The 26,857-nt window shown below is 42.5% G+C and overlaps 1 protein-coding gene across 1 annotated transcript in view; it reads left to right on the plus strand.

Moving 5' to 3' along the window:
• Positions 1-18,513: 18,513 nt before the first annotated feature.
• Positions 18,514-26,857, plus strand: part of Grm8 (glutamate metabotropic receptor 8) — a 905,007-nt gene continuing 896,663 nt past the window's right edge. Inside the window, exon 1 of the mRNA XM_029570028.1 lies at positions 18,514-18,655. The gene's annotated coding sequence lies outside the window, so the exon portion shown is untranslated. The remainder of the gene's footprint in view (positions 18,656-26,857) is intronic.

The raw sequence follows: 26,857 nt of genomic DNA on the forward strand, positions 1-26,857 counted from the left end.
GCTCTCCTCTCACTCCCCCTCTATAACTCTCCCTGCTCCCTCCCCAACTAAAGTACTCTCCCCTCTCCCCATTTCCCCCTTCATAACACCTGTCTCCTACTGTCCCCCTCTCTTGAGCTCCTTCTTCCTCATTTAGCTCCATTTTCCTGGCTCTTGCAGTGTTACATTAGGATATATACTCACATCCAGGGATTTATTAAGATCTAAAAATGAGAGAGAACATGTCACTTGTTTTTCTGAGTCTGTGTTACTTCACTTAGAATAACAGTTTCTAGTCTCAGCTATTTACCTGCAAATTTCATAATTTCATTTTTCTTTATTGCTGACTAGAACTCCATTGCCTAAATGTACCTCATTTTCATTATCCATTCACCAGGCAAGGGAGGTACAGCTGTTTCAATTTCTTAGCTATTGTGAAAGGAGCAGCAACAAACATGACTGTCCAAGTATCTCTGTAGTAGGGTGAGTCTGTTGGGTATATGCTAAGGAGCGGTATGACAGGATTATATGGTGGATTTATTTTTAGTTTTTTAAAAGAGTTCTCCATACTGATTTCCACAGTGGTTGCCCCAGTTTTCAATCCTACCAACAGTGGCTGAGAGTTATAACATCACTTCTTAGTGACTCCTAATATTTTCTTTTCATTACATTTTTTTTATCAAGTTACTTTCTGATCCCAGTAAACCATCTAAATAAACTGTAATAACAATTATGAGACTTGCCTTTACTAGGGACCTAGTCTTCAGATGACTCGGAGGATCAGGGTAGCTTCTGACTTGTATAAAGCCATTTGGCTTGTTGGAGGACTAAGTCCTTCTGACTCCTTAGTATGGCTGTTTCCTTTGATTTACACTATCTCCCATTCCTATCGTTAGCTGGACATAGATAACAGTTTTCAATGGTGAGTTGGCAGTTATCTAGGTTACCACAGAGAAAGATTATCATCATGATTTAACTGATGGCATTCTAACCAAGATAACTAGGCCATATGGTTTCTTCCAGATTATCAAGGATGTTCATTGTTGTTACTGAGGAGATGATGGAGCAAAACTTGTTACTTGTTTTTTAATTACTCAATCTAATTACTACAGTTTGAAGTGCTTGCCTAAGAGTTACCAAAAGTTTTCATTGTCCTTATTTTCTGGCTATTTTCAAATATTAGCATTTTGAAATTATTTTTTCCCTCCCATGTAGAAGGCTTATTTTGCTGTGAGTATAGAATTTTAGAGTTTAATTGCTTTTCTTTTCTTTTTTTCTTTTTTCTTTTTTTTTGAGACAGGGTTTTCCTATAGCTTCAGCTGGCTTGGAACTCACCACATAGACCAGGCTGGCCTCAATCTCACAGAGATCCACCTGCCTCTAACATTTCCTTTTGATTACTTTCAAAAACCTATGTGATAGTTTTGTGTAGCCTTATAATTTGACAATAATTTAATTTCCCCAAAAGTTCATTTTTATATATTTACCAGTACAGAACCATATAAGTTCTTAATAAATGTCATGGAATGGATGAAACTATATTTACTTGGATCATTAAAAGCTATAAGAATTATTCTGTTCACCAAGACTAAAACATGCATGCTTTTATTACCCATGACTCCTTTGGTGGTGCTTGATGAAGATAACAAGACTCTTAGAAAAGAGAAGCCAGATACCAAGGAAAAAGCTAGATTATCTGGTTGTGTTATAGAGCTTGAGAACCAGAAAGAACAGTTGATGGACATTCTAGTTCCTCAATGGCTAAATGTTTCCCTTAATGATTTGTTGTGGGATCCCTGATAATTTTTGTAAAGAAAATCATGATAAATGTAAATACAAAATGAACAGCTGTCAAAATTTCATTCAACTCACTCATTAATAAGGGAACCAGTAAGATGTTAAAACTGGTTAAGAGAGCCCTTGAATTGTTAGGCATTTATAGGTCATGCTAAAATAAGATTGAGGAATTAAATACAAAAGTGATTAATATCTAATAGAGTCTTAAACCATAACCTCTCTGGTTATCTGTTCTACCAAAGGAAAGTTCTCTGTCCTGCAGCATTGTAAATTGAGCAGTCAAGATTTCACTGCATTGCAAGTGTTCCTAATAAGTTCTTTTTTATATTTCAAAATGTCATATAATTAAACATATTTTTATTGTTCAAGAATTTCATACAATGCATTTTGATCATAGTTAGACTCCACCCCTCTCTCTACCCCACCTTACAACCCCCCTCCCGACTTCATGCTCTTTATTATTAGCTGTCTTTTTTGTTTTAAGGTCTATTGAATCTAATCTGTGTTTCTCAAGTGCTCTTGGGTGTGGGCCTGTCTCTTGGAGTCTGGTCAGTCTGCCAGGTGTCAAACCAGTAAGGAAAACTCTCTCTCTCTGTGTCTCTGTGTCTCTGTGTCTCTCTCTCTCCCTCCCTCCCTCTCTCCTCTCTCTCTCTCTCTCTCTCTCTCTCTCAGCATCTATCAGTTGCCAATATATCTTCAGCTAGTGCTGGGACTTCCTGCCCACATCTCTTATCCATCATTCTGGGTCTTGTCTGGTTTGGGTGGCACAGGTCTAAAATTTTCTGATACTCTGGTGTGCAAATACTTTCTTACCATTACATTTTCCTTTTCCTGATTCCTTTCTCCTTTTATTCTCCCTTTCCATGTATGTAATACGTATATAATATATTATATATATAATTTTTTTCTAGTTGAAACTCTACCTTTGTTTAGGGCAAATGTGAGTCATGACATTTAATGTATGACTTCTTTTTTAGCCATATATATTTTTCTTCTTTTATTTCATCTATTCAACTATTCTCCCACCCATCCATCTATCTGGCCACTCATTCATTTCTCTGTCCCCTTTGTATGCTACCTGGAATGGAAACCAGGCATGTGCAGTTGAGGCAAGCACTCTGCCATGGAGCTCTATCCCAACCCTATTTTCCTACATATTTTTATTAATTCACTATCACATGTCCTTGACAAGCATGCATTGAATGCCAGCTACAGGTAGGGCAATGTGAGGGGTAAATCCTTAGTTTATAAACTAATTAACATGTCAAGCTATCCATTAAAGCTCTAAGAATTATTTTGTTTACCATGACTGAAACATTTTTTGTCACAATCTAACCGTTTTGCAAGTACTTATGTGAACTAACCCTTCTTTCCTCCCTCCTTCCCTCCCTCCCTCCCTCCCTCCCTCCCTCCTCAAAGTCTCCATATATCACCTGCCTGCCTGCCTCTCTCTCTCCCTCCCTTTCTTCTTTCCAGTGTTGGAGATGAATCAAGGGCTTTGCACATGCTAGGCTAGTGTTCTTCCACTTGAGATAAACTTCCATTCCCTTTCTGGGAGAAGGGGCACAGGATTGTGAGCTCAGGCCTACAATTCAAAGTCCTCCTGCCGCCACCTCCCAAATTCTGAGATTACAGGAATGCATCACTTAACCCAGCATCTTTTCTTGAGAGTAGATTTTGAGTGGGAAAGAGAATGTGAGAGCCCCTGAACACCCCAGGTGTTTTCTTTTAAGCCACGGAGTGAGGAAACTTGATGTATTAGCTAGCTCCTCACCACTACAACAAAAATACTGAAGATGAGGGGGATAGAGAGATGGCTCATTGGTTAAGAGCACTGGCTTCTCTTGCAGAGGACCCGGATATGGTTCCCAGCACCCACATGGAGGCTAACAACTGGCTGTAACTCTAGTTTCAGGCAATCTAACACCCTCTTTTGAGTTCCGTGGGCACTGCAAAACTTGGATGGACTTACATACATGTAGGCAATAAATGTATACACATAAAATAAAAATACTAAAATTTAAAAATAATTTGGAAAATGTTGAGGATAACTAATTTTCATAGAGAGATGATTTATTTTGGTTCACAGATTTGGAGGTTCCAGCCCATGGCTTGCTGGCTCTGTTACTTTGGATTGTGCAGGGAGGGGACAATCATGGCAGGAGCATGTAGTGGGGCAAAGCTACTCACCTCTTTGCTTGGGAGCAACGAGCAAAGGGAATAAGTCTCCACAGTCCTCTTCAAGGGCATACCCAGTGAACTAAAGACTGCCCATCAAGTTCCACTTCTTGAAAGGCTCTACCCTCCAGTATCTTGCCCTTGGGAGCAAATCTTTGATGGTAGGCCACTGAGGGACTTTCAAGATCCAAACCATAGCAATGGAATTTCAATCTTGTAAAGAGTATATTTATTGTAGAATTGTTTGGCTTTATTTTTGGTGTGTGCTTTGGAGAGAAGAGGATCAGTTGGTTATTTGTTGTTTGGTTAAGGAAGAAGAGAATGGAATTGAAGAAAGATATTATAGAAATGCCAGCAGGGAGTGTCCTAGCTATCAGAACCCTATTGAGAAATGGGACTAGGACAGACAGGGAAACAAGTTCTACAAATGCAAAGGGGCTTCACGGTCTTATTATTTATAGACACTTATCTAAACTGTTGTAGAGGTTGCATAGAAAGTCACTTAGAAACCAGTCATAAGAAGCCAGATACCTTAACCCTAGTTTGGGGAAAATTCTAAAAAAAATTCTATTTCCTTATCTATCAAATTAGCATGTATATGGCTGTTTTCAATATTGTGTAATTTAGTTTGACACAATTTAGTTATCTGAACTAAAGAAAAACGGATTAAGGATTAAGAGTTTCCATTTTTATCCCTGTGTTAAAATGTTCGGGGTTTCGCTTCTTATGAGGGGGGACTGACAGGAAGGTAGGGGACCAAGGTCAGATTAGCTTAGGACAGTAAGCTTCAGCAATCTTTGCCAGTTTGTCAGCATAACCCAGAATTCATCCTGTTCCCAGGGAGAAGTATTGCAGGATCCGTTTTTATTCATATATTTTGAAAATGAGATTGAATATACAAGGCTACAGCTAGGAAATGCTGTGCTCAAGGGTAGGCAGGCAATGCACATGTGCTGTGTGAGATATAAATAACTTGCAATATTCACTTTGTTATCTGTCTCCTTCTTTGAATGTATACTTATGATTAAGACTTTTGGTCAGGTTAATTTAAAAACTCATGAAACTTTAAAGCATGATTTAGTAGAGAGCATATTATTGCCTTAATTTGTAAAGTACATTGCATAGAACAATCTATGAGCACAGAGGAAGAAGTCTATAAAATTATAACTATATATCTATATACATATAATCTAAAGAGCTAACACACACACACACACACACAGAGAGAGAGAGAGAGAGAGAGAGAGAGAGAGAGAGAGAGAGAGAGAGAGACTGAGTATACCTTTTCTGAACTGCTTGGGTTCAGAAGTGTTTTGCAGTTAGGATTTTTTTCTTGGACTTTGGAATATTTTCATACACATAATGAGATAACTTGGGGATGGGACCCAGCTCTAAACATGACATTCCTTTATGTTTTATATGCATCTTAAACACAAAGCACTCAAGTTAATTTTATATAATATTTTAGATAATTTTGTACATGAAGTAAAGTTTCACGGTGAGGAATTTCTGCTTGAGGCATTATGTTCTACTCAAAGTTTCAGATTTTGGAGACTATGGAATTTCAGGTTGTGCTGGACAGCTTTAGTGGTCAACTTGACACACCTGGGGAGAGGGGCCTCAGTTGGGGAGTTTCCTCTATTGGACTGGCCTGTGGCCATGTCTTTGGGGGCATTTTCTTGATTGTTGAGTGATGTGGGAGGGCCCAGCCCACTATGGGCAGTGTTACCCCTGGGCAGGTTGTTCTGTATTATATAAGAAAGTAAGATGAGCATGTTCCAAGGGAGCAAGCCAGGAAGCAGCACTCCTCCATGGCCTGTGTTTCAGCTCCTGCCTCTAGGTTCCTTCCCTGAGTTCCTACCTTGGCTCCCTCAGTGATGAACTGTGACCCAGGAGATGTAAGAAAAAAAAAAAACACCTTGCCTCCATAAGTTGGTATTGGTCAGAGTGTTTTGTTACAGCAACGGAAAAGAAACTAGAACAGACTTTAGGATTATGGATGTTCTCTCCATATGTATACATTAAGAATTCTGTCCCATATATATGGCACAAAAATAGCAACACAGCATGTCCTAGTTATCATAGCCCTATTAGAAATGGGAATAAGACAGGCAGGGAAACAAGCTCTACCAAATACAAAGGGCCTTCAGGGTCTTGCTATTCATAGGCACTTGTCTAAATCTGTTGTAGAGGTTATATAGTAAGTCACTTAGAAGCCACCCCTGAGAAGTCAGATGCCTTAACCCTAGTTGAGGGCAAATTCTAGGAAATAATTTCCTTTGTGACGATGGCCCACTGCCGTAACTAAAAAAAGTAATCTAAGTGTAGTCATGATTAATGCCAAGTCTCCCCAGCTGAATGATCCTGAGTTCCCTAGCCTCATGATCTTAAGAGGTCCCCAGCTACATGATCCTAAGGGTTCTCTGGCAACATGATTCATGGTCAGGAGGCTGGTCTACTCATCCTTTTCCCTAACTCATTAGGGAACTTTGGGCAAATCAACTTCTTGCTCTGGGTATCAATTTTCATTACAATATAAAGGATTTGGATAAAAGTGTCTCAATAGCCTTTTCTACTTTGGGATTCTAGATCTAACCAAAATTTGAGGTCTGTAGTGAAAAAATGAGTCTGTTTTTTTATGGCTGTAATTCTCTTCCTTCATTCTGGAGCAGCCGTCTGGATTTTCCTCCTCCTGTCTCCTTCCTTCCTCCTTTTTGTTTCACTTCTTTGTTTCTCTTCAAAGTCCTGGTGGGATTGAGTTCTCATTAATAGAAGAAAGACCCAAATTTCCTCCCCCAATGCTTGAGCAAAAGACATCACAGACCTTATTTGCTTAATTTTAGCCTCCGAGTTTTATGTGTGAGAATGTTTTTATTTGAAAGCAATTCTTCAGAGGAAGCTGGTCTTGCCAGATGGTAAGATGGCTGCCTACATTCTCTGCTGGATGGCTTCATTGCATCTCAGAGGACAGGATAGCCTTGTCTGTTTATTAGGGAATTTATAAAATCCTCACCTGATTTGGGCTTGAACATAATGAATTATGTAAATGTCTTCATGACAGGGCACTGGATTGGCCTGAAATGGTTCTGACATGAGGGGTTGCCCTGGGCTTGCTTAGTGGTAGGTGAGGGTGAGGTCCCTCCTTACTTATTGCAGCTGGGGATGATTCAGTGACAACCAGGTGTCTTTGGGATTTTTCCTAGTCAGTGCACTGCTGTCACACTGTCCTCTTTAAACTGTGACAGTGACAGGATTACACCTCAGAGTGTAGCAGCTGGAGGCTCTGCACATGCTGCTAAAATAGTGTCAGAACTGAGGTGAAAGTTTTAATTTTAGGCTTAAAAAAAATCTAGCCTCCCTCTTCCCAGTCTGAGATCAAATAGTTGCTTAGATCCTTTTATCCCCCTTGCTGGCTATGAAGTTCATTGCCATTTGTCATAATGTAGTAATATATTCACAACAGAAGTCTCTATTTGTACCGACTTTACATTTTAAGAAGTCTCCCATCTATAGGTCATCTGCAAGATTACAGATTTAATCCAGATTTGGTAGGCCGTTTTACTTTTCAGTTAGAAACTTGGACTTATTCTGGAAAAGAATCCTTTCATAAAGGAGGAATTTACTGGTAAGTGTGCTCTTGTATCCTAACATCAAAGTGCAATATACAGGGACTTGGCTCACCATTATAGTTCTTAGCAAGGATATGAAAGTTTTCCCCCCCTGGGGTGTCATAGGAGGAGAAATAAATTGACAGTCACACAAGTTAAAAATAGCATAATGGAGTGAAAACATAAGGATTTCTGCGAAGTAACCAACTAGGTTATTCTGTTAGAAATAGGAAAAAATAAATTCTATTCTGAGAGTAAAACACACAATAACACACACAATCACACACAGTCAACATCCCTCCATTAGGGATAAAGGTCACATACAAAGTGAAGACTGAAAGAAATGGACAAACAAGTCTGGAAGAACGGAAGATGGAAAGGAAACTGGGGGCAAAGGTAGCCAAGCAGAGGAAGGGCAGTGAAGGCAGCAGGTGTAGGATTCACAAAAGGGGCTTTCCTGGGGCCAGTCAGAACCTCATCCCAGTTTACACTTCAGTAACATGTTCACGGAACGATTACTTCCTCTCTGTCTCTCCTTCAGGTTTCCTCATACCGCCCTTATCTGAACTTTGATCTGCTCTCCAGCTGCTGTCCCTACAAGCCCACTACTCCGTAGCCTCAGTCTCCACGGCTCTTTCACAGCACCCTCTAACACTGTTTGCAGTTCCCAGTGTTCCCTGTAGCCTACACACTTGCCACCGCCTCCACTTTCCCTCTCGAACAAAGCAAAACAACAATAACAAAAAACCAGCCACACCTAGAATTTGCCCTGGTTTCCTGGAAATTCTGGCGTCTGCTTTAAGAGGAGAGAATTTGGATCCTAACCCTGCTAACTTCTTTTCTTAAGTAACCAATTAATTAATTAATTAATTTTTATTTTATGTGTATGCGTGTATTGCCTGTATGTAGGTAAGTGCACCCATGTTGTGCAATGCCCACGGAGGTCAGAAGAGGCTGTCCGATTACCTGGGACTGGAGTTAGGGACAGTTGTTAGCTGCCATGTGGGTGCTGGAATTCGAACCTGGGTCTTCTGCAAGAACAGTGTTCTTAACTGTTGAGCCATCTCTCCAGCGCCTTAAGTAACTAATTAATTAATTTGTGTTTTTTAATAGAATTTTTGTGATTTTCATATAATTTGATGCTATTTTGATTCCCTTCCCTATCCATACATTCCTTTATTGCCCCAGTCCAATTTAAGTCTAATATATATATAAATATAAATATGTGTATGTATGTATAATAAAGCCTCTAGAGTCTAATTAGTGTCCCCAAATGTCTTTCAATATGGGTCTATCCACTGGAGCCTGGTTAACCTACCAAGAGTCCCATTCATGAAAGACACTGTGTCTGCCTCTCCCAGCTGCCATCAGTTGCCACAAAAAATTTAAGGTAATAAAAACACAAATAGTATTTTCCAGAACCTGCATTTTCTCTCTTCTCATTTTCTCCTTCCTTAATTCCATTCCTTCTTTTCCTCTCCTCTCAGCTTGATATTGGGATTAAAAACTCAGAAATTTAATAATCCATCAAAATGATGATTATGTCTTTCATTCTCTCCTTCAACAAAGTCACTACCAAGTGTCTGCATGTGGAAGAAATGAAGGGAAAGAAGGGCAGAAGAAAGGGGACTAGGACTGGTGTTGGCACATGTAGAGGAAATCCCTTAGAATACTCTTGACCATCCAGAATTAAGAGAATAAAATAAAATGGAAGCTATTTTTCTAGTTCAGATACTTCATTTCATTTCTTTCTTTTTAAAATTTTATTTTATTATTTTTATGTTATGTGTATGCGTGTATTGCCTGCATGTAGGTAAGTGCACCTGTGTCGTGCAATGCTTGTGGAGGACAGAAGAGGCTGTCGGATCCCCTGGAACTGGAGTTACGGACAGTTGTTAGCTGCCATATGGGTGCTGGTATTTGAACCTGGGTCTTCTGCAAGAACAACCGGTGTTCTTAACTGCTGAGCCAATTCCCCAGCCCCTCATTTCTTTTCTTAAGTGCAGTAGTTTGCTCTTTGCTAATTTGGAATGCTGTCCACACGACATATGAATTTCCTTGTGTTACAGCTGTTTTGAATATCTGATCAGTTATCCACAGGTATGTTTATTTCTAATTATGTGTGTGTGTGCATGTGCATGCATGTGCGTGTGTGTGTGTGTTGGTATGTGTACATGTGAGTGCAGGTACCTGTGGAATCCAAAAAAGGACATTGGATTCCCTGGAACTGGATTTACAGACAATTGTGAGCCTCCATGTAGGTGCTGGGAACTGACCTTGGATCCTTTACAAGAGCACTACATGTTGAGTGCTAAGCCATCTCTCCAGCCCCAACAGGTATATTTAAAGCTTTGCAAGTCACACCCGTAGCAGAATCTTGCACACACAGACTTCCAATCTACCTGTGGCAGCAGACTTCTGGCATGAGTCCTCATAATCCTTGTTTTCTTGTGTCCATGTCCTGTGTTTCCCTTCAGTGTGGGCTGGATCTGGATGTCACTGTTAATGAACAGAATATGACAAATGTGACGGGATGTCACTTCTGATACTAGGTTACAAAATGCTGTGACTGCCATCTTCCTGGCACTCATTGCTTTCCTTCTTATTCGCTTATTCTGATGAACCCTGAAGTGTGAGCTGCCTTATTGGGATGCTCATGTAGCAAGGAACTAGCAGTGACTGTCAGCCAACAAGGATTCCTGATCAACTGAAACTGCAAGACACAAAAATGCGCCTTGTTAAAGCCATGAGTTTGGAGGCAATTTGTTCCACAGCAGTAGATAATGTGAATTGACCATTATTTTTTAAAAGAGGCTCTTTTTTCTTTTGGATCTCAATACAAAAATAAGATTCATGATTGCTTACCTTAAGTTACATTTTACACCTAGGAATTCACATTCTTAAGAAAATTCTTTTGAACTACCTTGAAAGTTCAAAAGTTCTCACAAATCCTATAACCCACTGGTTATTTTTTGCTACCAATTCTTCCTGAACCAGTTTGATTTTATCTTCAAATAGCTTTTCCAAACCCCCAACACACCCCAGTCTGACCCACATAATTTAGCTGTGGGTTGTTAATTTTCCTACAGTTTTTCTGCATTATTGCACATCTGTCAGGGTAGATTGGAATGCCTTATGCTAAAGTGACTGTGGCCTCATTTGGGTTCCTGAGCCAAATAGGTAATCACGAGTCACTTGATTATTAACCTTGGAAAGATTCAAACAGCTTATCTAGACTTATTATTGAGTTCTTGCTCATACTCGATATGACTATTATTAGCAGGCCACTTGAAAGACAACCAAACAAACACAAATGTTCTGTCATTGGAGGTCTCATTTCTGAGTTTTACAATATCACAAAAAGTTTTTGTTATGAATTTAAACTCATGAAATGTGACAGATTGTTTTCTGGATAATGTCAGCTAGTGCCTTCATTTCTATCCCATTTGGCATTGTCCTAAGTGCTTTTCTAACTCAGCTCTTAGAGATTTATATTTAAAATTTAATGAATAATTTAACAATAATATAAAGTTTAAATAAAGTTAAAGCTAAAGAGCTGAAATGCATGAATGAAAGTCACATTAAGAATTGAGTTCATGCAGCAATTGCCACAAAATGATTAAAAAATGTGATATATACTAAGCTTTCTTTAGTGTCGCCTTCTAGGCTTAGAGGGAACCAAGCTGTATGTCTGAAGGTGATGGTGGTGGTGGTGATAGTAGTTGTATGGTGGAGGTGGTAGGGGAATAATGGAAATGATGGTGAAGATGTGTCTCTTTGATTCTTTTCAAGGTCAATAGTCAAGCAATTCATGATTATCTACTGTATGCTCAGGGACCCAAATGTAGCCACAACCTCTACACCATGAGAGAGTCCAATTCAGCCCACAAACACATAATAAGAGAAAATGTAGGAAATAGTTAAGCAGCAAATGAATTTTGTGGATCGTATTGGGATGTTTTAGGAGTCTGGGAAGGTCTCTGAGGAGAAACTAGTACTAACTGGTTTGAGGAAGGGGATCTAGAAGAAATAGTATGCTCTAAGACTTGTGGCAAGCAGATTTCCCTTCTCAGGGAAAGCTTTTGGATGCTTGGAGGAAGTCAGATGAGAAGTAAAAGGCTATTCTCTTTGGTATAAAGGTATCCCAAGAGATTCATGAACTCAATGATCAGCTATTCAGGGAGGGAGCAAATACCAGTATGGCAGGGGAGCTGTGTTATCTTTTCCCAGGCCAGCAGGCCAGGGCAGTGGGATGAAGGTCTGGGCCTAGGGAGGGCCAGAAGATTGTTATGTGCTTATGGGTATACAAGGACATGTGGTCATGTTCAACTGAACCTTAAGGGGTTCTTAGAGCAGCAGGAGCATCCCTTTCTGTGTCACTGGGACATGAGGAGCAGATATTACCATGCTCACTTTATTAATAAGACTACTACTAGGTGCTGTCACAATTAAATTACCAAATTTCAGTGACTTAACACACATTTCTTACCTGCCTAACAATTCACTGTGGATATTTCTCGTGGTGGGCATTCCTCAGCTTGGGCATATGAGAACCCAGGACCCTACCATCTTTAGCCAGTGTGTTTGCTTTCTGCCGCTACAACAAATACTTATGTTTTAAAAAATCAATTAAATTAATTCTTTGGCAATTTCATATATGTATAAAATACAGCATGGTTGTTCTAACCCTTACCCTTGTTTATCTCCCTTCTTTTGTGTCCATACACCCTCTTCCCTACTCATCTTTTTCCCATATATTTTGTTTGTGTCCCTCTGGGTTTGACAAGGACCTTATGTGTGGCCTTTGGATTAGAACTAGCCATTGGAGTCTGGTGGACACACCAGTGTGTACATAGCTGAAGACGGTGGCTCCTCATCTCCTAGAGCCCATTGGTTGCCTATAGGTCAGATCTCATGAAGCCCTCTCCCATCTATGACTGACTCTTAAGAGTACCTGTCTTGTGCAGACCCTGTGAAGATAATCACAGCTACTGTGAATTCCTGATTACACTGGTTGTGTCATGTCTAGAGGATGGGATCTTGCTTCTTGTACCCCTATCTCTGGCTCTTACATTCTTTCTGTTCCCTATTCCTCACTATTCTCTGAGCCATAGAAGGGATAACATAGATAACTTCTTATGAGCTGAGCTCTCATCTGTCACTTATTCTCAGCACTTTGGGCAGTTATGAGTCTTTGTATTCATCTTTTACTACAAATAGAGGATTCTCTGATAGAGACAGAGAATAGTTTTGTCTCAGGTTATAAATATAGATATTTAGAAGGGGGATTGAGGTATGTCCTTTTTGGGTAAACAGCAGTAGTAACTTCCCCCACAGGTCATATGGCCTCTTAAAGCATGGGTTTTTAATTAGGCTTATAGCATCAGGTATGAGATCCCTTCTGTGGAGCAAGGCCTCAGATCAAGCAGAGAGTGGTTGGTTGCCCCCATAGCAGTCATGCCACCATTGCATAGATGGGTACCACCTGTCTGGCAGATTTGTCTTGTGGTTCATAGAGTTCACTGCTGGGTAAGACTGCTAATGTTTTTCTCCCACAGCAGCCTGTATAGCACCTTTGGCACTTTGAAAGCTAGTCAACAAGGAGGCTTCCAGCACAATTCTAGGCAGGTTCCTCTATATCTTGCAACCATAGCGTGTGGTATTTTCAGCAATAGGGTCTTATTATCTAGTTATGGAGGGAAATCAAGCAGAATGGCAGGAACCTATATTGTTTGGGAGGCCTCTGTGATCTCCCTGACTAGCAACTTTTATCGAGGTATCCCATTCCTGGCACTGGGATTTGGCAGTATCTTGCTGATTTTAGAACAGCATGATCTAGCCATACTGGGTATCTCTCTTCAAGATTTTACAGTTTTTATATTTTTAACTGGGTTAGAAGACCATAGGTTTCCATTTGGTTATTTTTTAATATATCCTTTGGGTTTTTGAACACTTTAAAAAGCGTTTACTAGCTATTTTCATTTCTTTGAACAGGCTAGTTTTGACTCACAGTGTTAGAAGATTCAGTTCATGATCCGTTTGACTATTACTTTTGGATCTACGGTGACACATCACCTCAGAAACATGTGGCAGAGCAAAATGATCCCCTTATGGCTGAGAAGCAAAAGACAGGAGGAAGATGGGACCAGGGTCCCTCTTTCTCCTTTGAGGTCATACCCACAATGACCAAAGATCTTTCACTAGACCCTACCTCTTAAAGTTTTTACTACTTCCCAGTAGGGTCACTCAGGGTACCAAACCTTTAATAAATATATTCACCTTTTGGAGGCACTTAAGATAAGACTATAACACAACTGCCAAGCATAGGACCACAGAGTTCTCTGCCTCCTTCTGGCAGAGGGGGAGAAAAAGAAAGGAGGCCCGCCCTACTTTTTGACTTCATTGACTCCTAGGTGATATAAATCATTTCTGTTTAACTTGCAAGAAGGAACTAGATATCCAAACTTCCTTAGATGCAAGGAGGGGGAATGAAGTCCCTAAATATATTTGTGCTTCTCTATAGGGATGGGCAGCTCCTTTCCAGCAACAATTCCACACTATTGAAAAGGGAACATGAATTGTGACTTAACAGGTGTCTGTTGCCACACAAACATCATAAAGAAAGAATTGTAATAAAGAAATGTTAAAAGTTCAAGATGATATAATTGTTAGTGTCAGAGTTAGAGACTGAACTTGAACTCTCTCTACTCCCCCTTCCACTTAAAATCCCCATGGGATGGATTGTTGAAAATCCATCAGTGGTAAAAAAAAAGAGTGAAAAAGCAACCTTGTGGCCATGAACAGGTATGGGAAGGATGGACCTCTGCTCCTAGGGATCCTGATTTCTAAAGTCTGCCTCTTTGCTTTGCAAGTAAGTTTTGATATATTTAAATGCATTGACTGCTGACTGCCGAATAATGAGAATACAGTGGATTTTGATTTTACTGAACACCAGATTTAATGCATACTTGCAAAACATGCAGATCCCCAAGCTCTATATCAGTGAATCTCATTTAGACAACTCTCTAATAGAACCCAGGAACCTATGCTTGTAAGTGGTGTTCCAGTGACTTTGGGATCACTTGTAGATAGATTGTGCCTGATGACTATGTGTTTTGTGAGGTTTGCCTGAGACAGTTTGCAGACTGGTTCATGTTTTCCTACCCTTACCACTAGGTTATATACTACCTGCCCATGAACTGCTAGCACTTACTTTTTTTTTTTCTCCAAGAGGGATTAACCTGACCTTCGGAGTCTACTTTGCTACCCTTGTGACAGACTGAAATTTTTGAAGAATTAACATTAGTAGCAGTTCCTAATCAACAGCTGTTAGGTACTGGTGTATTGGTATTCCTGTTTCCCCAGTTCTCTGTTGGAGCAGCTCTTTTGTGTGCATTTTACACTGGCTTCTAGAGTTTTCCACTTAAAGAGGTATGAGAATAATTTCTAGGTACCCACAGTAGTACTTAGCTTGATGACTCTTCCTTTCCTTACTCATGTCTCCTCCTGACTATTGGTATTTCCTCCTCTTCTTAAATAACTATGTGCCTGGAAATCTTTGTCTCTGTTGTGTTTCAGGAGGAACCCAAATGAAAATGGTGGAGATGCAGATATACTTCATTGCATCTTCTTGGGGAATTTCTCCGGTGACTCCACTATCCAGGCATGAGCTAACTGTGGAAGGAAGGACCACATTGCTCTCTAGAACTTCACTGGCTTCTGTGTGATTGTGAATCTAACATGTCTGATCTTGTTTCCAATAGCCAGTGCTTTAATAAACTGAGTAAAGCCTACGTGATATATTCACTGACACTTGCAGATATCTAACAAGAAAAAGATTGTCTTTGTTTCCAATTGATATTCCTCCTGGGTGAGTGGTCTACAAAAGATTCCAGTCTTAATGATCATCCTAAGGTAGGAACTGCAGCATAAATCTCCACATGTGGAATGAATATCACAGCTTGAGTTAAATGGACCTCAAACATATGGTATTTTTTTTTTACATTTTCCAACACATGGACAATTTCTCACATTTTAAATCAACTGAAAGTGAGAAGATTATAGGCAAATCTTCTTGGAGGATTAACTACCAGGAAATATGTTTGGTTTGCATAAATATTTGGGGTGGGATGGATGATAAGATCAGATATTTTGCAAAAACATATTTCATACTTTAGAAAATGGGATCCCAAGGAGAGGTGAGGTGTATGATTCTGGAATCATGGAATTGTCAGGACTGAACTGCCTGACCTTCAGTCAAACACCCTTGACTTTGACTGAAGCAAAGGGGAAGCAGAGCCATGGTACATAGACCAGCTCAGATACCAGATGTCTCTTCCGTGTAAATGCTGCTGGCAAGGAGCCATCTCTGTAGGAACCAATCTCTCCTGATATTACCCTTGGAAGGTTATAACCTATGTACAAGCCCATGTCAATTGCTCAGGTTAGATAAAGTCATTGGATACATTTGTATGTAGAAAGGCCCTATTCCCTAGTGACCAGATTTCATGTGGGATCTGACTGATGACTCCATATATACTCTGTGTCAAGAGTTAAGGATGATACAAGGCTGAGCATCAGAATACCTTCCCTGAGATATATCAAACCAATCTTTTTCTCAGAGGGCTGCATCAGAAAAGGCAGCAATATGCCTGGAAGACACTAGTTCTCTGCAGGTAATGATCAATAGGGAAAGGAGAAAAGCAGCTCATTAGGCACTTCTCTCCCTAGCAGTTCACTGGGTCTTGTCATACCTCCAAGGCCAAAGCCAGCTGTGTTGTTCTCATTATGAAAATGGGCCCACCAAAACATCAGGATGTTGCCCTTTGTGCTAACAGCAGGCATAACATTGCTGGACCCTCAGCCAGACCCTGAAGACTAGAATGTGGTCAGTGCTCTATTCCTTAGTATATCTGCAGCCTTGCCTTGCCCTAAATGTACTAAAATGCATGTAGTAAGGAGACTAGAGAGGGATTTATTCATGTTCATATAGTTTCTATGTGTATTCATGTTCATACAGCTGAGCCAGTCTGAGCTGGCTGCCTGATATGGAAACCAGGTTGCCAGACTTACCTTCCTACCTTTGGGGGTTGGGGGAGAGATGGAGCAGGTCAGGTCCCCAAGGAAGTCCTTTGAGCTCTAGAGCAGAGATGTAACCATTGAGTCTACTCAGTCTCATCTCTCCATTAATTCCAGGTTCTTTTAACCTTAAAAGGATGTGTGGTACTGGCTTATCCCTCCAAATCTTTCCTTCCTTCAGTTATTCCTGACTATAAAAGAATGATTCTAAACCGAGTGACCTATCCTGCAGAGATGATCAGGAAGGAAGGAATGAGGAAAAGGACCTCTGAGCTGCAAATCTGTAGGTTTTTTCCTAAGAGGACGAGGGTGGCTTTAGGAAAAAGAGAACTGTCTTCTCAGTGGAAACTTCATGTATTAGTGCCAGCTCTGAAAAGCAACAGCACCAGGGAGGCTGTCTATGGGGTTTTCAAACTGATTTCCCATTACAGTACTTTCTGAGTGTCTATATAAATCTGTATTTCTTTCTTCCTCTGTTTGATCATCTGAGTTAAAGAAGCCTGAGCAGGATAAGGTGTGTCCTTGTACACAGGTATTAAGGCAGTTTACCTGCCATGATGCCTCTGTAGTTCATGTTGTGCAGGAAGTTGAAAATCACTGTGGACATTCGGAGTCTGCACGCCCTTCTCCACCCATCTCCTCTCTCTGCTAACCTCCTCCCCCAACCATTCCCCTTCCTGGGCTCCAGGCTTCGGCTGCAGTGGCGCTTCGCCACCTCTAGATGGAACTTTCTCACCAACACAAAGCCAGGACGTCTGTAGCATCCCTAGCGCCCGGCGGTGCTGTGAGTGGGGTTCCCGCTTTCTTTCTGCAGGGCAGGAGTGGAGGTACCTGGGTGGTACCTAGCAGGGAGGGGCGCTGGACTGTGCTCTTGGAGCCGCGGAGTTCTTATCCGCTGGGTGGGTGAGAATCCCGAGGTTTCCCGGGGCGGTGCATGCTCCTCAGGAGTTTCCTGATGGATGGAGTTTGGACTACTCGTATACCTCCATAAAATGACAGTCGCCGTGGCTGCCCCTCCCCGTCCTGCGCTGTGCCCGCAGTGGGAGGGTCTGGAGCCCATCCGGCACCTCCCGGGGCTCGGTAGCTGGCGTCCCCTGCACGCTGCGGAGTCCCAGCTGCGGGCCAAAACCTACCGAGGAGCAGCAGCGCGGCGGGAGGGAGGCAAACTTTGCCAGGGGAAGCCCGCGCCTCATAGGAGCTACTTTGAGCATCCCTGGGGGAAAAACAACAACAACAAAAAAACCAACAAAAAAACATGTGTTAGGACACTTGTGATTTCACCGCGACCCTCCTTAGAGCTGTGCTCCTTAGGAGGTGGTGGGGAGGGGGACCCGGGCCTGGCTGGGGTTGTCTCCCTGGCTTTGGGTCGGGGTCGCGCGGGTCTTTCCCATGCGGGTCCTGGGCTCGCCAGGCGGTGGGAGCGGCTCACTGCGCCGTTTGCGGTACCCGCTCGGTCTCCGCGCCGCCCTCTTCCCTCCCCATCTTTAGGCCCTCCCTTCTTTGTCGGGGGCGGGGCAGGTGGGGGTGATTAAAAAAAAACAAAAAACAAAAACAAACTACTGATATTCTGGTCCCCGCGTCGCTTCGGGCTACAGCGCGGAAGGGGTCCTGCCGCTGGCAGGTCCCTACTGTCCATGCCAGGGCGGCTCCGTGACTTGGAAATTCGAGCCTCCCCCCGCTCTGGGTTCCTCCGCCGGGTTCCCGAGGTGACTGGTTGGCGCGAAGCAACTGGCGATCCCGGGCGCGATCCCCGGCGTGGCTCCCTGCGCCGTGCAGGGTGAATGGCCGAGGGCAGAGGATCGGGAGGCGCAGCGCGCAGACCAATCGCGGCGGCTGGTGGGAGTATTTGTTATTCACATGGAAGAGACTCGGCGGCTCGGCCAGCTCAGCCCCCTCAGCCGCAGCAGCAGCCACAAGTGCGGCCGCAGCGCTCGCCTGGCGCGGTGGCGGAGGCGCTGACATGGAGCTGCGGGCCCCGGGCGGGCTTCTTCACCGCGCCCTCTGCGGGGAGCAGGGTAAGACTCCCCGCCGAGCAGCAGGCAGGCGAGCAGCCCTGAGCAACTGCTGAGCCAGGAGAAAAGCTCCTACCCCCCAACTCTGCCCAAACACCGAGCCGAGCTGGCTGAAACAGTGCCCCTCTCTTTTATTACCATTCCCATTTCTTCCTCCTCAAACCGTTCAGCCAAGTGCGTGGTTTCTTCTCAGATCACTTTATTGATTTTCTTTTTCCTGGGCACAAGTAGATGGTTTTGCATACCCAGTCTGGAAAAGAACTGGCGGGCGGAGGAAACGCGAGTGGGGAAGAGAGGGAGAGTGGGCACCAGGGGGCGAGGGGCTGGCCGGGCATTGGAGCTTGATTGGGTGTCTGTTGATTTTACGTTGCAAATAACAAGGCAGCCACCCCTCTTGTCTTCCGATGATTACATTCCAGTGAAGAGGTTCGGAACAGAGAGAGGCTTAGCTTGGAACTCCCAAGCTTTAGAGCTGTGATCCCCCAAAAGTTTAGATGGTGAACGTGAGATTGAAGGGTGACAGGAAACAGGCAAGCGCGCCTAGGATGCTCTAATGGGGCGTGTGGCAGCAGGATTTTAAATCGCTCCGCCTTGGATTGCCTGGCCTGGGTGACCTCCTGGACCTGCCCTGGCGGAATCCGGACTCGCCCCCGCCGAGATGCCCAGGTACCTTGCTTACACGAATCTAATGCGAGGGATTTCCGAAGTTAGCGGTTTCCGGGATGAGTTGGGGTAACCCCCGCCTTCCTGAGCTCGGGCTAGACGGATGTCTAACAAGGATCTAGGAAGATTTGGGGGTGGGTGTTTTCGCAAGAAAAGCCTTGCAGTGTAGGGGGCCCTCGAGACCCGCATCCTGGCGCAGCGCACGCTCTGCCTGGAGTTTGCAGTCTCTGAGTTAGCCCGGCGAGGTTGGGATTTCCGCGTCCCCCCCTCCCCCCTCCCAGTTCTGGGGAAAACGCTGGAGTTCCGTGTCTTGTTGGGGGTTGGGGGAGGAAGAAAGGACTCGGGGATTTTGAGTTTTCTAAGCCAAGGCAAAAGCTTCTTACAGCTCCTCGGCGGCAGCACAGACAACCAGAGTCGGGGACCAGTGCCGGGTGTGGATGCTGGCTGGCAGTGGTGTGGCGGGGGCGGAGGCGCTCCTGGCCACCTCGCGCTCAGAGACTGGAGCCCCCGGAGCGCAGAGGGACTGGGGCGGTGCTGGGGTAAAAGGGAAAGGCAAGTGTACCCAGGTACTTCCCTGTCACCTTAGACTATTAGGAGTTGGGCTTCTGTGGTCCAAGGAACTGGGGAGAACAAGGAAGATGCGGCAGGGAGGAGGGGACCCCTGGAGGGGTGACTCCTGCTTGAGATGTAAAGAATTTAAAGAGGTCTCTCAGCCACCTTGCAAATGAGTGAGCCCATCTGCTCAAATGTCTCCAAGGTCCCTCGAGATTCATACAATTGATGAAAATAGAACTCCCCCCAACTCGAACCTCCGCCCCCCCCCCCCGTTTGTCTGACATGCTTCTTTGATGCAAATGAAATACAGAGGCACCTACCAGTCACCTTCACCCACTGAGCAAGAAGGCACCCCAGGGCTTCCCTGAGGAATTGCTTCCAGCCCAAATTGGGGAGCCCAAGGGTCACAGGGCATCTGTGTGACCAGATGGTTTGGGGTGTGTGAGAATACCCACTTGCTGGCTGCAGAAGCCCAAGACCCTCAGCTCCCTCAGGGAGTCCCCCCCCCCCCCCCGGGGGGGCTTGTTTGTCAATTGGGAGTGATCCTTTCCCGTAGATCTGACAGTGTGAGAGTCTGGTGAACACGGGAGAATACATTCGGGGCTTGGCCACTGCTACTACTGAACACAAATCTTACCAGTCCAAGAAATGGTAGACAGGTTTGTGGTGAGAGATATTTGGAAGAAAAATTACAAGCAGGACAAATGCATTCCAAGGATAGCTTGTATTTTGCTTGAAAGAAAAATAAAAGGAGAAAAAGAGCCACCAGCAGGTAGATCTTGGATAAACAGCTTATTGCACTTGACTGTAATTTCCATTTTCTGTTATGAAATTGTTTGTCAATAACTGGAAATGGCTACAGAAACCACTTTAGTTTACCTTGGTCACTTGCCTGTGAATAATATTTTGAAAGATCTCAGTAGGAGACAGAATCAGCTGTATGAAATCCAGTCTTTGGGTCTTGAAAATACATGGCTTGATAATTTTGAAAAGAGCCTATTCTCCAGGGAAATGATTTTCTAATGCAATTTTCCTATTTCAGAGTCAACCACAGGTTGTATTGCATCTAAGATAGAGACAGAATATTTGCTCTTAAGTAAGGGATGTGGAGACAATTTAGTGAGGGGACGCTTTCTAGGAGACATTTTGCTCAGGAAAAAAAGAAAGATGCTGAGAACACAACTGTAGATTTGATTAGTTTTATTTGGTTTGGGCCATCTAGTTCTGCCCTATTATGCCCCCTTTGCAAGTTATGGCTACTTGAATAATTCTAATCATTGCAACCCAAAAGGAAGAGGAAAAAGGATGAGCTGAGCTGAGCTGGGCTGGAGGAGTGCAGGAGAAAGTTGGAGGTCTGGAGAGATATGCTCTTTTCAAATTCGGTTGGGTAGGTCGAAGCTGCTGCAGGCTTGTTTAATTGGTATTTATGGAGCAAATAACCCAGCTGACATTCACATTGGCAGCATCAAGTGCCAATCTTTGTGTAAGAATGTTCCATTGTCTTCAGGTCATGACGCACTGAATGCTGCACAAACATGCTTATGACAGCAATGATGTTTTTCCTTCCCAGTTTCCTTTTCCACTGTCTTCCCTTTGTATTTCGAGTGCCAACATCAGGAGGACCTTTAGTCAGTGAGTGGCATTGATCTGTCTCAGTGTCTTCAAGAAGATGCTGCATAGATTTATGTCTTACTAGATCCACAGCAAAAACCTGGCTGTGTCCCAGTGCCTGTTGAACAGGTTGACTTTAAGAGATCCAGGAAATTGCTTCTGTTTTCTTGATAGAACCTGACTGGGTATCACCAGACTCACACATACAGTTTGCCTAGTAGGGGTGATCACTCCATGTTGCACCAGGAGAGGTTGTGGGCCTGAGAACCAGTTATATATTTTTTCCATCTCAAGAGGGCTTTTTTTTTGTTAGTAATTTATATTTAGGTTTTAGTTCCTCCCCCTCCCCCTTCTACTTAGGTTGTTTCTTTGATTTTAATTTTTATTTGGTGCTTTGACAGTTTGTAGTAAACTGGTCCAGAGTCTGGAAGGACCTTGAGCATATTGTTTCATCCAGTTCCCACCTTATGGGCATCACTGTTGGAATGATCTTAGGGGCACTGTGGAGAGCAGGCACCTGACTTACAGTTTTGCCTTCTGCTTTGTCTTACTCTGCCTTACTGATGGTGATATTTGCTAAGGATATTATTGCTTGTTTTAGGAATAATCTTAAAAACACAAATGCTCCAGGTTGGAGGGAGATAGGAATACAACCTCAGGTTTTGATAATAGCAGGTGAATCTACTTATGCTTTGGGGCGAACTAAGATAACAAGAAGCAAGGTCTTGAGGTCACTGACCACAGGTGAGTGCTGTGGGTAGAAGGAGCCAGCTCTGCAAAGGGAGTTGGGAGAGGAGCAGGTGAGAAGTGGGAAAATGTAGAAAAGCCCCCAGAGGAGGATGCAGAGGCTGTGAAACAGGTGTATTGCCAAATTTCTTTCTTTTCCTGGCAAGGTTATGCTTTCACATAGAAATTTGCTGGCTGAATTTTCTAGTGGTAATAACCCTTGGTGCTAAAAGTGTTATGTTATGCTTACCACTTAAGTTTTCTAACTGTCCAGTTTTCACTACAGAAGAATGGCTTCAAGTATCTGTGACATTCAGTTTCTCAGGTCAGATACTATGGGTCCATTGACTTTCCCCTGTATCCTCCAGTTTTCAGTTGAGCTTTGCTTTTGGTACGTACTTCCCAAAGTTGATTATTTGACACATGTTGCTATGGCCTGACAACCATGCTGATTATAGGAAAGTATTTTTCTCAGGTCTCCTGGGACTGAGTTTTAACCTGATACTATCCCCATACATTCTTATACCACTTGACAGTTTAAAAAGTACTTTTATGCACATTGTATCATTTGATTTCACAACCCGAGAGATGAGCAGAATTCCTCATTTTAGAAACAAGTGGACTAAGGAACTTACCAAAGTCATGCAGTGAGTGCTGGAGGAATAAGACTAGGCTCAGGCTCTCCCAGAATCCCAGGCATCTCACTTACACCTCACATGGTCAGGTCAGGGTTAGCTTGATCTGAGTAGATTTCTTATGCCCAGCGGCTATAAGAAGGGGACCGAATGCAACTGCAGTCTTAAAGTTGAACTGTGGCCTGAAACTTCAGACTTAATCATATGATCTGTTTTCAGGTCCTCATATCCAAATGGAGGCTGTGATGCCAAACTGATAGTGAATTTTAGGAGGAAATGAGAATGCTTGTGAGGTTCTAGGCATATTGTTGGCATTCAGTAAGTTGGTTTCAACCTCGTTCTAGCTTATCTGATACATATTATAAAAGTGACCTCTCATTTCTTTAAATATGGTCTTTTTATGCAATAGCTATGTTATCTAAAAGAAGTGTGCAAATTGAATTCTACTAAATCAGATTGTATTTTAAAATGCATGGGATTTAGTTCTTTAAAAGAAACATGTGTTGAATTCTTTTTTCATGCAAATAATCACAGTCTAGTTTATCTGTTTAAGTTGAGTTTCTTGTATATCAGATTTTCTTAATATAGGCCCTGCTTGTATAGAAGAGCGTTCATAACCTTCTCTTACTGATGGGAAGAAGTCATTCAGCTAACAAACAAAATCAGTTACTATGTTCAGTTGGCAAAGCTTTCCTCTCATGTTTGAGTATAAATCTCATAGTTCCTTTTTATTAAAGAAAATCATAGGACAGGAAACCGGAACACACCTTAGAGATAGTATGATCTATCTCCCTCATTTCATAGATGAGGAAGTAGATGCACATGGAAATGAAGTGACATGTTCAGTGTCATCAGCCAGTGACTGTTAGACAAGGATCCAATTCCAGACCTCTGTTGCCTGGGAGAACCCAGTCTGCCCCATCCCTACTCTGCCCCCACTGGTACAGAAACATGATAACATTTCAAAACAAATGAGCTACAAGTGTGGGAAACTCCTGGATTTGGAACCTTGTGAGTTGTTGGCAATATTCATTCAGTATAGTACTTTCTGTTAAGGAGCTGAAAGCAAAGCAGAATGGAATATTGTTTTCTATGATAAAAATTGTATTTCTCGCCTAATGATCTTTCTCAGCAAGGATTTGACCTTGTCAGTGCTTAATTGCACTTGCTACATGCTGGAGGAAGACTTGAGGGCTGAACTTTATAGCCCCTATGTGTGCTGGTGATCTTGTTTCCTTGGCAGCACCTGGCCAAGAAGCCAGATTTTGAAGTTTGGTTAAAATATACTGGATAATTTCAACCTTCTGAGGGATTTGGAAATATTCCTTCTAGAAATGCCCCACAATTGTCCCTTTCTAATTAGCACTGAGGAACTAACCACTGAAAATGTATACAATTCTGAAAGATTTCAGTGGAGTGGTAGGGCTCTATCACAGCCAGTCTCTGAAATGTGGAGCCAGGGAGATCCTCAAAGGACAGAGCCCACCTTGGGGGCCTGAGGGTTTTGAGGGTGTTGGTATTTTTAGCTTTGGGCTTGGAGTATACTTTCTGAGCCTCCTTTTCTCATTTATACAACAGTTACTAATGATCAACATGTGTTAATCATATCTAAATTCTTTGAGATACTGTTAGGTGCTTGAGACTTTGATATACAGAATATACATAGAAGTAAAAGGTGGGTCTGGTGGCACAGGCCTGTAATTCAGCCAGGGGACATGCTCCTGAAGTGCCTCAGATCTACAGGACTATCAGTGCAAGGGCTGGTGTACAGTGTACTTAGAAGAGGCAGGGTGAGGTGAGCAGGAATAGTTCGTGGTTAAGCTTCCCTGTAGGGTTAGCCACCATGTGAACCCAGTAGTAGTGTTTGCTGTCCTCCGAATTTCCAGACTATAGAACTCACATCTTCTTTAAGAAGTCCATCAGCTTGGACAAGTTTTCAACCAAGTCCAGAGGAAGGTCATCTTGGGAGAAAAACTATTTTACTTGAAATCAAATAGAATTCGAAGTAAAGCTATTTAGATCTACAGCACAGAAAGGTCATTATTTCTTTAAAACTTATTGATTGAAACTAGGATGAGTTAGGATTAAAGTTCACAAGAATTCTATAGAAGTCAGATTATGCATTATTAGATTATAAAGTGAAACGTAAGTTATGCAGCTTTCCACAAATATTCACGCATATTTTTTCTTAGAATTTAGAAGGGAAACTAAACCTTCCAGCTATCAGGTCTGGTGTTTTTTTTTTTTATGGCAATGTATCAGACTTTGAAAGAACTGCAATATTTAAATATTTTATAAGTAGTTCTGATTTTATTTTTCAAGTGACAAACAAAATTCAGTAAAATCTTCACCAACTGGGAAAATAGTCAAAATGTTGCTCTGCTTGGTAGAAAAGGAAGAACAGACCAGGTTAGCCGCTACTTACTGAGCATGTACTCTGGGCCAGATACTATTTTTCCACTTGGTCTTGTTGGCAGTTCCCTGTCACTCCTTACAGATAAGAAAATCAAGTGTCAGAGAGCCTTAATGCAATTAAGTCTGTGTTGCAGAGGAGGAAACTCAGGTAAAAACTCAAGCAAGCTGTCCAATAAATGATAACCCAAATGGAACTTCTCGTTTTCCATTTCACTGCATTCATCTGCTAAACCAAATGATTCCTGCCTCATTGCTTGCCATACCCCTGACCTTTCTTTAAATTACAGCACCAGACAAACCTATGAGATGCTAAAGAGACTAAATATTATTGCAAACACCAATAATTCGAAAAGAAACTCATTTTTATTACTTCCAGGACTGCACAGCAAGTGGAACTAACTTAATGCCACATGAGCAGATAAGAAAGCTTTGTACCTAGTAGTTGGACCCTTTCTGTTTGTCTATAACTGAAAACCACTTATTCCCTTAGGTGTTTAAGTGTACTCGCAGTAGCTTTGTATAATGAAAAAAAGGCTGTGGAGAACAGGTCTCATCCTTGACATTTTTTTTTTCATTTTATCCATTTATTCCAGGTTCTTCCAGAAAAGCGATACTAAGGTTCAGGTTGGCTGTGTGGACTTGGTCTCAGAATCTAAATTAGTGATCAGAGTTTTACTCTCATGTAACTAGTCTTCCTTGTGAAACTATAGAATGGTAGAACACAGTCCTATTTGTACTCACAGGTAATTAACTGTCCATCATTAAATGGTTTCATTCAGAAAGTCAAGTGGACTTTCCAAGTGTTTTCTTTTATGGAATGCTTGAGATCAGGCTGCTGTGGAATCTAGACTTCTGAGCAGGCAGCAGCTGCTACATGGATTGAGTGGTGAGAAAAATCAGAAAAGGACTATTTGGGGGCAGTTTCACGTGCTAGGAGGTGAGGAGCGTTTTGTGAAGTGGAATGGAAGTGTCTTAACAGAGGAGCCAAGATAGGCTGGGCCTCCCAGTGCACACTCAGTCGGCACAGTGGGCTGCTAAGAGCCTCTTTTCAAACCTGAAAGTGAAAAAAAAAAGTGCAACTTTCTCTGGAGGCACTTGGGCATATGCTCAGTTGTCCCCTAGGGAGGTACCATCCTTTCTTTCAAGACAAAGAAAATGGAAAGAAAATTTTATGAACTGGAACTTGAACAAGTGAATGGAAAATAAAGGCAGCTGTCGGTTGACTAGGGAGAAGGGAAATGGACCAAATTTCAGATTTCAAACTCATCTGTAAATAGATTAGAAATGAACATTAGAGTAACCATCCTGCCAGGATAAATTGGTACTGTTCATTCTCTTCCTTACATGTACGTTTCAAATCTCAGATTCCCAGTGTTAACTCGGTTCTCATTTTCAGTTAAATGGCTTTAAAAATGTTTTGAAAGAATTTCATGCAATTCTTTAAGGACAAGGGCCCCAGAACAAGCTATCTGTAGATTTGCCTGTAGATTTTTTCACTCCAGGTTATTTCTAGTGTTGATGAAATAACTGTTTTCCCCACTGAGTCAGACAAAATTAAGCAGCTCTCCAGTTGATCTCCAGCTCTGATGTGTTCCTGGTG

This window comes from Nannospalax galili, unplaced genomic scaffold (assembly GCF_000622305.1).
Source record: "Nannospalax galili isolate Female #2095 unplaced genomic scaffold, S.galili_v1.0 scaffold660, whole genome shotgun sequence".
Classification (NCBI taxonomy): domain Eukaryota; kingdom Metazoa; phylum Chordata; class Mammalia; order Rodentia; family Spalacidae; genus Nannospalax; species Nannospalax galili.